The sequence below is a fragment of the Periplaneta americana genome, chromosome 1, assembly GCF_040183065.1.
Source record: "Periplaneta americana isolate PAMFEO1 chromosome 1, P.americana_PAMFEO1_priV1, whole genome shotgun sequence".
NCBI lineage: Eukaryota > Metazoa > Arthropoda > Insecta > Blattodea > Blattidae > Periplaneta > Periplaneta americana.
Window position 1 is genome coordinate 63,528,663 of NC_091117.1, and position 11,637 is coordinate 63,540,299.

The following is an 11,637-nucleotide window of genomic DNA, read 5'->3' on the forward strand; positions in this document are numbered from 1 at the left end:
ACGCCCAAAATAGCTTTTTCGAGGGTGCTGAAACATATTTCAACAAATATCTTAAAACCAATTTCCTGCAACTTCACAATGCTTACTATAGGCCTAATTAGAAAATAAAAAACACATGAAAAAACTTTGGAGACAATTTTGAGAAAATTACCATTTTGATTAGCCTACCATTTATCCTTCTTATAATAATAAAGTAAAATGGCACTGATATAAATTAAAAATCATTAATTATTTTATGTTTAAAATGTTTTTTAATTCCCAACTCAAGAGCACTACAAGAATTTCCTTCACAACAGACCTTGAATAGTGCATCTGCACTAAGGTTCCTTTCTTACTTACAATTAGAACTAAGGTTGAAAGGAACAGTCGCTCCTTATTGAAAAGAAATAATTGGCTTATAAATGAGATGGTTATGACGTGTGCATGTGTATATGTGTGTATGTCATAAAATGAAAATACCTTACGTCAATGGAGTTGGTAACGAGATATTATATAACAATCACTGGTAGATTTTAAAGCCTTTCTTATTTGAAACTTGTAAACATCGTTAAAATATAAAACAAAACACTGACGAAGCAAAAGAGATGAAACATAATATTCATTATCTATAGTAATCTCACTAGAGGTGATTTATCTAGAGAAAATCAAAACTCGAGTGGGATTTAGTTGTCTATTACACAATTAGAAGTATATATAAAAATTAAAAGAAATAAAATACTCTAATACAATAAAATATTAATTGATTTACTAATAACTAAACTGTCTTGAAAATGTATTATTGTACCATCTCATCATTACAAATATTCCGCTAGATGGCAGTAGTGTTTTATGATCAGCTGTTTTTTATTACTAGTTGTGCCAACTATACAATCTTCATTGAACTTTATGGACGATTACTAGTCAATAAGGCTTTGTTTCAGTTTCATTTTTATTAAAACAGTTGGATTCACTTCAATTATCAATATAATATTAAACAATTTCTGATATGTAACTATCCATAATCTCATACAGCAGAAGCTGTAACACATTCTGAATAATATAAACAAGATAAATTATAGAAAAGTTTAATGAAGGATGATGAAATAGACTCGAGTCATTTCAAAAGGTACAATTTAAAATTACAATGTTGACAAAAAAAGAAATAAATGCTAGGGAGGTGATGTCTGTATTTGTTGTATATGTTTTCACTTTTTGTGTTTCTTTCTTTTTTTTTTTGCATCATTTAACGTGCTAGACTAATTTTTATTATTTTATATTTGTATTTGTATGTTCAGTTGTTTTTTATGTCGTATTCATTCTGTCACTCGTTATTACTGTAGATTAATTGTATTGATGTATAGTTTTTCTTGTAGTTGCATTGTATTTCTGGTGATGTGGAAGAGAAGGCTTAAAGGCCTTAACTCCACCAGAGTAAATAAATAAATGAATAAATAAATAAATAAATAAATAAAAACAAGTGCTAGGCAGGTGATAAAAATTGTAGGAAAAGCAGCCATGATTGGTCGAAACACGCCGTTCCGTACTGTTTTATTGGCCAAAAGTAGTATAACGTAGTAAAAGTGTAATAATCCTTATTACAAAATTACTCATGTTAAAAAAAAAATTTTCTACTGTAAAGTTTAATTTAACTCACAGTTGTCAGTGCATAAAGTGAACCTTTAAAACACTAGCGCTTAAAAAATAAGTGATCACTTTACTCACTGCTATTCATTTTACGCACTGCTAAATAAAATACAATATTCCATGTACAGACTTCATTCAATAAGAAATTAATGCATTACCTCTATCTTTCATGACGTAAATATTAGACGTATAACAAATAAGTGACAAATTTAACATTCATATTTACATTTTAAGTCGCATTATTCTGAAGTTATATCTTGGTACTCATTGCAATAAGATATAGCATTCCACTTTTCCTAACTGTTTTGTTGATTATGGCCGGTTTAGACGGCCTTGTAATCGTGACACGAATAAAACAGGCTGCAATTCCATGGACACATGGTTCTGAGACTAGACGTCTTCAAGTTAAAAGATTTATTGAATGCAAATTTGTGCTATCATATAAAAATCATTATATGATACACATTCCTAATGTTGTCTTTTTCTGGCCCATGTGTGTTTGTAAAACTCGCCTCGTTTCACAAGCTTTACACTCATGCCCAAAAGAGAACCTTTACGACCTTGTACCATAAACGACTATTTATGAAGTGTTCAGTGTAAAATCCTATTCATTATCTATGCGTTATTTGCAGTGTTGTTGCTATTAGTGCTAATGGGAATTTCCCATGCATTTGAGGTACTCTAGAGTACAGTTTATACAAATGAATTGGAAAGTGATATATTGATAAGCTATCTATCTATCTATCTATCTATCTATCTATCTATCTATCTATCTATCTATCTATCTATCTATCTATCTATCTATCTATCTATCTATCTATCTATCTATCTATCTGTCTATCTATCTATCTACCTACCTACCTACCTACCTACCTACCTATCTATCTATCTACCTATCTACCTACCTACCTATTTACTTCCTTGTGTCCACACCTGTGGAGTAACGGTCAGCGCTTCTGGCCGTGAAACCAGGTGGCCCGGGTTCGATTCCCGGTCGGGGCAAGTTACCTTGTTGAGGTTTTTTCCGGGGTTTTCCCTCAACCCAATACGAGAAAATGCTGGGTAACTTTCGGTGGTGGACCCCGGACTCATTTCACCGGCATTATCACCTTCATATCATCCAGACGCTAAATAACCTCAGATGTTGATACAGCGTCGTAAAATAACCCAATAAAATAAATACTTCCTTGTTTATTTATTAATTAACTTCTTCATTAATTCATTTATTTATTCATCTATCTTCCTGCTTATCTATGTATCTATTTAAGTAATTATTATTTATTTACTATTTGTTAATTTACTGATTTGCTTATGTGCTTCTCTGTTTAGCTGATTAACTGCTTATTTATTTATTTATTTATTTATTTATTTATTTATTTATTTATTTATTTATTTATTTATTTATTTATTTATTTATTTATTTATTTATTTATTTATTTATTTATTTATTTATTTATTTATTTATTTATTTATTTATTTATTTATTTATTTGACTACTCTTTTGTTTCATTGATTGCTTGGTTGGTATGTTGACATTTTGCTTGGTTAGTGTTGGTTGGATTGTTGATGTGTCGATTAGTTGGATGGTACGTCGGTTGTTCCGTTCATTGATGTGTTCGTTATTTGGTTGTTTCGTGTGTTACTTGGTTGGTATGTCGATGTTTTGACCCTTTAATTGGTTGTTTTGATTGGTTTGGTTGGTTGGTTTATATGGGTATACTACGAAAACCTAATTACAATACTACAATTGAATCGGTGAATGCAGAAAGAACCTGAGTCACATTTTTTTATTAAATTCAGTTATGAGCAGATTATGAATCTGTTTGTGCAAAGAAAATACGCCAATCTATGGAAATCTAAAATTGAAAACATGGGATTGAATTTCTTGTTGAGTGCAGAATTTATGGTATCAGCTTAGAGCAAGAAGCCTCAGTCATCTTCTGTAACATACAACGTTCTTCCAGGGAAGCCAATATTGATATAAAAATGAGTATTTTCAAAATGAAATTTCTCTTATATTACTTGGCATCTTGTAGAGGTACTAGCTTTCAACGTTATTCCACTGAAAACTCGCTATGGTCAAAATTGTTACATCCAACCTTTTTCCACGGAGGTATTCTATTATTACTGTTGATGTTAGTACAGCACCTTTCGGGAATCGAATGAACATTCTTGGAATGAGTGGAATATTCCGCATGGCAAGAAGGAAACAGACTCTAAATATAGGATGCAGTGTGTACAGCAGTCTGTGGTCATGACCTATTAAAACACTTATTACTCATAATATGCAGGTAGAGACAATTTCCTCCTTAGCCTTGGAAAGAAGAATAAATGTCCAACATTTTAATGAGGGAAAATTATGTTTTTATTATACATAATTCTACACTTTGTGGACCTCTTTTTTGCATTGTTTTGCTAGTCCTCTTTTACTTTTTTCGTATTTTTTTTTGTTGCTCTTTCCATCTTATTTCATTTGCATAGGAATTTAACGCACGTATTGGAAATCTTTGGAATCTTTGCATTCTTCACTCTCTCTAAGAATATATTAATTAAATTATGCCAGCCAATGAAATATAATATTAGGTTAGTAAAAAGAAAATAGCGAAACAACTATTCATCTGTTTTCAAACACAGTATTAAACAACCTTAGAAGATGTTACGTATGTTATTTCAAAATTATGTGACCTTGAAAATAATACTGACTTGCAATGTCTTATGTTATAAGAATAAACAAAAATTAATGCACGGAAAATATGGCAAAACTTGTTGATATTCGGGTTATAAATGCCTTTTATAGAAGAAAACACCAATAATAGATCATTAAAAATTTTGAGAATAAGGTTCAACAATACTCCCATCCAAGACCCGTATGACGTACGATTCACAAATCAACGCAGACATCTTATAAGCAAACATTCTCATGGGGGCAGGTAAAAAAAAAAATACAGCGAAAGACGAACGCACAAATGTTAAATGTTATTTTTTATTTAACGCAACTGCAGAGGTTATATCAGCGCCGCCGGATGTGCCGGAATTTTGTCCCGCAGGAGTTCTTTTACATGCCAGTAAATCTACTGATATGAACCTGTCGCATTTAAACACACTTAAATGCCATTGACGAACACACAGACCATGCAGTTCTGAAGATGGCTCCCAAGCTGGAACTAGTCAACTAAGATAGTTTTAAACATAGTTCATTAACACGTGAAAATAATTTACATTATATATTTTTTATTCCCTAGTGTTAAGTGTTAAAAGTTGTGTAATCAAGACATAAGTCTATGTAATTTTCATAACAGGTTCTGTAAGTCCACAAGAAATGAAACGATGTAAATATGAGTAGAAGGACCTAAAAATCATGTATGGCTTAAACACGTTTCTCCAAATAAGTGTAGTACTTCGCATTTGGTACGAGAATGATACAAGCCCATGTATATGCAATATATACATTCTGGACTGACTGGATAGCGATGCAACACAAAAATCGTCTACTCAAGAGACGAGAGACTTGTGATCAACGCAACTTTATTTTTTTTTTAATGTATCACGAAGGTGACACATATTCCTCAATATCAGGGAATGGATTTTTAGGTAAATGTATTACAATTAAAATTTTTTGGACCTGTAAATAAATTACTGCAACTAAGATTAAAATTCAGAACAATAAGCCATAAGTTTATAATATTTTAAATAATTTGGCCATAAATACATAAAGTTTAATTCCTTTATATAAATTTTTAAAATTAATTTTAAAAAATACATCAATTAAATTGAACACAATATTGACTGAGGGATTAGATGAAGTGCATGACAAGACGAAAATTAATTGACTCAAAGGCCACTCTAAATCAGGGCTTAAGCCACAGTCGCATTTGTCGCATTTTGCTACTCGACTTCTAAAAATGCAACTAACTTTCAATGTAAATATTCAAAAATGCGACAATCGCATTGGACTTCAGAAATGAAGATGGTAATGGAGAAAATGAAATAAGAGATGTGTTTTAACTAATCTAATGGATAATATTCAAAAAGGTATTGAGCAATAGACGTTCAGGAATTGATTTGAAAGAGTTGATACAATTCATGTAAGTTAAGTAAAGAATTTCTTCTAATTGATTTATATATACGTAATTCCATCTCTCATTCCATTGTGAGCAAGGATTTAGTTGCATGAATCTTGTAAAAACTGGAACTAGAAACCGCCTTTCAGTAAAAAGACTTAGCACTCTGCTAACAATAAATCTTGAAGAGTCTACTAGTAAAGAATTTCAATGTTTAGAGTGCCCACAAAATAACGCATTTTAATGTGATGTAAATTCAGCAGTAATTGATTCTGAATATACCTACGTCTAATGATTTAATTACATACAAAATAGCTTTTAAGGAACCCGGAGGTTCATTGCCGCCCTCACATAAGCCCGCCATCGGTCCCTGTCCTGAGCAAGATTAATACAGTCTCTACCATCATATCCCACCTCTCAAATCCATTTTAATATTATCTTCCCATCTACGTCTCGGCCTCCCCAAAGGTTTTTTTCCTTCCGGTCTCCCAACTAACACTCTATATGCATTTCTGGATTCGTCCATACGTGCTACATGCCCTGCCCATCTAAAACGTCTGGATTTAATGTTCCTAATTACGTCAGGTGAAGAATGCAATGAGTGCAGTTCTGCGTTGTGTAACTTTCTCCATACTCCTGTAACTTCATCCCTCTTAGCCCCAAATATTTTCCTAAGAACCTTATTCTCAAACACCCTTAATCCCTGTTCCTCTCTCAAAGTTTACATACTGTAAATATATCTAGTCTGATAAGATGGATTGAAAGTAATAAAACTTCAAGAAACAAATTACATAACTTTTTGTTTCTGTATGCTTTATTAATTTTATCTTTCTGCGCAATTATTTATAATATTGCACAAGCATTTTGCTATTTTCACAAATATAATTTTTCATTTGTGCATTTTTGCTACAATTATTTATTTTCTAGCTTAAACCCTGCTCTAAATAATCTAGCAGTTGATATAATGCCATTAAAATGCAAGTAATAATAATTATATTCTCATGAAAACAGTCCAATTGTTCCAGTCTAAAATACACGAGAACGCGAAGGAATACGAGCTTTTCTGTAATTCTTAGCACTGAGATTAGCTATATTTCTCAGACGTGACCGTATAGTCCTCTCTCACCCATGAACTGCGATTGTTAGTTACAGAGGAGTCAGCTAGAATTAATCTTTTGACGCTTAATGATCACATGCTTGTAAAAATGTGCAGGTCATGGACAGCTAACATTTGCTTCTGTCTTTGTTTGCGTTTCCATAGCAACCATACACTGGAGCCAAATACTACTTTTTTGATTTTCCAACATTTCTACGTGATTTTGTTTCTCTACCATTCAGTGACAATTTTTACTCGAGGGCTGCAAAGGACCAAGGATAGATGTAGAGGCTTTGATAATGAGCTTTGAAAGACAATTAAATTACCCATATAGCTAGCAAAATACCTCACCTGTCTAGATTATCCTACCATCTACCAAGAGTGTACCAAAAGTAAATTTACAGGGTGTGTATAACACCCCTGGGCATAAGGGAAGAGAAAATGAAAGGAGATACCCCCGTCTATGTCCTTTTCGCTTACACCGCTTTAAAAACGAACACACAGTAAGGCGCTGTGCAATAGTGGTGGATTTTAGGCGACAAGCGGGAGTCGATAGCTATGATATCTGTCTTACACATTTCGTCACTCAGCAATGCTGGCTTTCCTACCTACTCTTATCAGTTCGAAAAAATAACTGTCTCTGCCGGGGAAGGTGGAGTGAGGAGTTAAGGGGTAGTCTGCAGAGACTCGATTGAGGTATTAACGCCCAGACCTGGTGTAGAGTCTGTAAAATTGATACTAGACTTATTGGGATGGTTGTGGAATATTTAATTTCTGTCATTTGGTGAATCCATGTCAGTTGGCAGGACTATGCGTCACCGTCATATGATAATGAAGATATTTCATTTTGTCTTCTTCTTCTTCTACTATCTTCCACAAAGGTTACCAAGCCTGTTCATTCAGAGACAAGAATCCAGCCATCTATCTTTTATGGGGTTTTCCTGAGCTCATTTTCCCTTTCGGAGATTTGTCTCTTACAATCTTCCGGCATTGTACGGGGTGGGCAAAATAAAAATATATATGAAATATATGAATTTATATGTATAAGACTGACAATGCAGGAAACCGTGATTTCGATGCAACAATGGGTTGCCATCACATGTCCGTGCATACGCACCTCCCGGATGCTCTGTCCCGAGCTTCGCTGAGTGAGTGAGTGAGTGAGTGAGTGAGTGAGTGAGTGAGTGAGTGAGTGAGTGAGTGAGTGAGTGAGTGAGTGAGTGAGTGAGAGGAGCAGACCAGCGTACTCCGAATCTCACCAGACCGGTGGACGACAATGATGTCACGCTGCAGCGATATAGGAACAAAACTGATGGAAGGTTCAAAGGCTGTCATGGCGGCTGTACAAGTTGTTGTCTGTGCTACGCTAGCAAGATTTTGCGAAATTTCCGTACTGTCATCTCGTTCAAAGAACAGAGAGTATAAACAATTTATTTCTTGAACCGGTAGTAATAACTGGTCCGTTGACATGTTCGCTCATAAGCCATTAACATATTGTTTTTACGCTGTGCTCATTACAAACAATACAGCAGAACCAAAGCAGAACACACCTCCAAGACACAACAGTACACGATGTCATTCATCTGCTAATTCCTGCCCTATACAAGAACCAATCACTGATGGCGGTTGATGGAGACTGCCACCACCTCTGCAAGCTGATGGCACCGGTGCGACACCGGTGGAGCATCAGTGACGTCATCTTTGAAATTCGGAACACCGTGATGCCATCAGATTGCTCACCGCTGAGATTCGGAATACCCTCGACGTGTTTAGTGGCCAGTTGAATGCAACACAAAATGGTGCTCACGATAAAACAACGCTTGTTCATTGTCGAGTGTTATGCGAAGCACAATTCATGGAAAAGGTGTGCGGAATTATTTGCGCAAGCGTTTCAGACTGGACGTGTTTTGGTAAAACCTCCAGCAAAGACAGCAATACAAAATTAGTGGCAAAATGGTGTGAAACGGGATCTGTAGCGAATAAAAACCGTAAATATCCGAAAAGAGTTCGAAGCAGAAAACAGTCTTATAACAATAAATATATATATATATATATAAATGTAAATATTACAGATTTTCCGAGCCAGTTCTATTTTGCCCACCCGGTATAAAAATTTTCCTTCCCTTCCGCTCTTCTCCAATTGATCCATTCCCTTACAGCCTGAAACCCACACTACTCTCTAATGTCGTTATTCTTGACACGATCAAATCTAGACTTTTTAACAGCTATTTTTCCTAGTATGGTCATTTCAATGGTTTCAATAATTTGTTTGTTCTTATAGTGTCAGTTCTTGCTTCAGCTGTGTAACTAAGTATCGTCTTGTAACAGTTTTGTAAATTTTTATTTTTGTTTCCATTGTTACATATTTATTTTGCCAAATTATCTCTTTAAGACATCCTGAAATACTTTCAGCTTTATAAATTTATTACTGCACCTCATATTGAAGAGGACTATTACTAGTTATTTCTGATCCTAGTTAATTGAATCACATCACTTGTTCAGTGATCTTTCCTTCCATTTACAGTTCACAGCGAATAGGTTCTTTTCTGACAGTTATAGCACAGTCTAATATATACAGTCACGAAGCTCAATACTTACTAAATATGCAAACATAGATAGTTGCTCACCACCAGGATCGCTACTATCGCCTCATCACAGATTCTTTCCCTAGCAGACGATAAAATGTATTGTAGTTTCGATATCGTGTTCTTTTGAAAAAATTAACACCTTCCTTCCACTATTGAAATATGAAATAGGCCTACATAAAGTTTATGTATTATTTTCATAAAATATATATTATATTCTATAAACTCACCTTCCTGGATCTTTCGAAATAAGGATAATTCTAACCTATTTTTCTTACAATTTATAGTACTACAAACGTCTCCTTGTCCCATATTATTATTGAAATTATTGTATTTTAGCCATTTACAATTATTACAACCGATAAATAACATTTAACAGTTTACATAGCTTCTCACAAAAATGCGAAATAGGCACAGCCAATGCCTTTTCGATCTAGACCAGGCCGTAATGTTTGTTCATGTTTTCTATTTCGGTGTATGGAGCTCAGTGAAATATTATTTTATAACTTTATTGCGTATCATTGCTAAGCTTTATTTAGTGTAATATGTCCATAAGTTCCGTTTACTTCTTGTTGCATAATGTGTTGCAGAAATAATTACAAAACTGTGTTATTTTAATGTGAAGAGAAGTTTACATGTTAAAATAATCTGTTCGCGTCAACATTTTAAGTTTAGAATGGAAGCTATTTTGAGGTTTAATAAAAAAGAATTTATATTGTGATTTCAATTTAGCACATCTACCTTCCTTAATTTTAGACAAAACATTTACCATACCACTCCAATGAAATTAGTGTACGTACAATTGTGTTACTTCGTCTCTTAAGTAGTAGATAAATACAACAATTCAGTACTCAATTGCAGTATTAAAATACAGACAAATTGAGTGTCCGGGGTATCACACATGACATTATGCTTAATTATAATGTATGATTGCGAATTTAGGAATATAAGTTAAATATAGTAAACATAACCTATAATTTTCATATGAATCGCAAGGCATTGGAGATCACTAAAATTAGACAGAGAGGGGAACTGGTACAGTAAACATAACCTATAATTTCAACATATCTAAATATTCGTGCGGTGCAACTGAAAATTATTGAATCGTGCATAAATGAATGTACAAGAATGTCGTAATATTTAATCGAAATAAAGGCAGGTATTACACATACGAACAACGTAATTTTCACACCAAAAATAATATTACACCTTAACTCGCAAGTGAATTATGTCTGAAGTGTTCCCTAATCATTGTTTAAAATATTATTAATGCAATTACACTACGTTTTAGAGAAATATATGTTACTCTTTATGCATTCCAATTAATTTATATGGTTGAAACGCCGCCCTTCGTCATCGGGTTAAGCGAGTCACATGGTCTGCCTTACGGCCTGATTAGATTACGATGGCAGTGACACAGTCTATTGTTCCTAGTACTCACAGCGTTCCAAGCGGCTAGCAACTGTCGCGAGAAATGCAACTCGTTGGCAAAAAATCATCCCAAGCTTCGTGACTGTATATAGTAGACTGTGGTTATAGTCTTTGTTTTACCACCTGATGTTTTCATGTGTATGACAACTCAACAGGAATTAGTAGAGTAATTTTTGCAGGTATTCTTCGCTGTCAGCAATAAAGACTATCATCTGCATAACAAAAAATATTTATTTATTTTCTACCGATTTTATATCCTTTTCTGTCTTTAATGCTATTCTTATTTCACTCATGACTACATTAAAAGCAGCGGGCTCAGTGAATCACCTTGTCTTACTCCTCTTTTTACTGGAATTGCTTGACTTATATGACCTTCTAATTTCAATTTGATAAAGTTATTTCCATAAACATCCTTGATTAAAAGTATTAGAGAATTAGGAATATTATATAAATCTAAAATTTTAAAACAGTGTGTAATTCAGGTCTGTAAAATGCATTTTCTAAATAAATAAAACATAAAAATAATGGTCTGTTAAATTCTAAAAATTTTTATGAAAGTTGTCAAATGATAAAAATGGCATCTTGCAGGAGCGTCCCTACCTGAAACCCTAGATCATATATGTAACAGATAACTCCTCGCTACGTTAAAATCGGCAGCACTTTGAAGAAAACAATCGCCAGGATCGCCACCCGTCCGCCGTAAACAAACACGAGATGGCAGCACAGTCGCTAATGCAATTCAAATGGGAATTATGACGTGACTCCTTATGTAACAACTAGATGGCAGCGTAGTAAACCTGACAACAGTTGTTAACCTCAAAGCCTATAACCCCGACATATC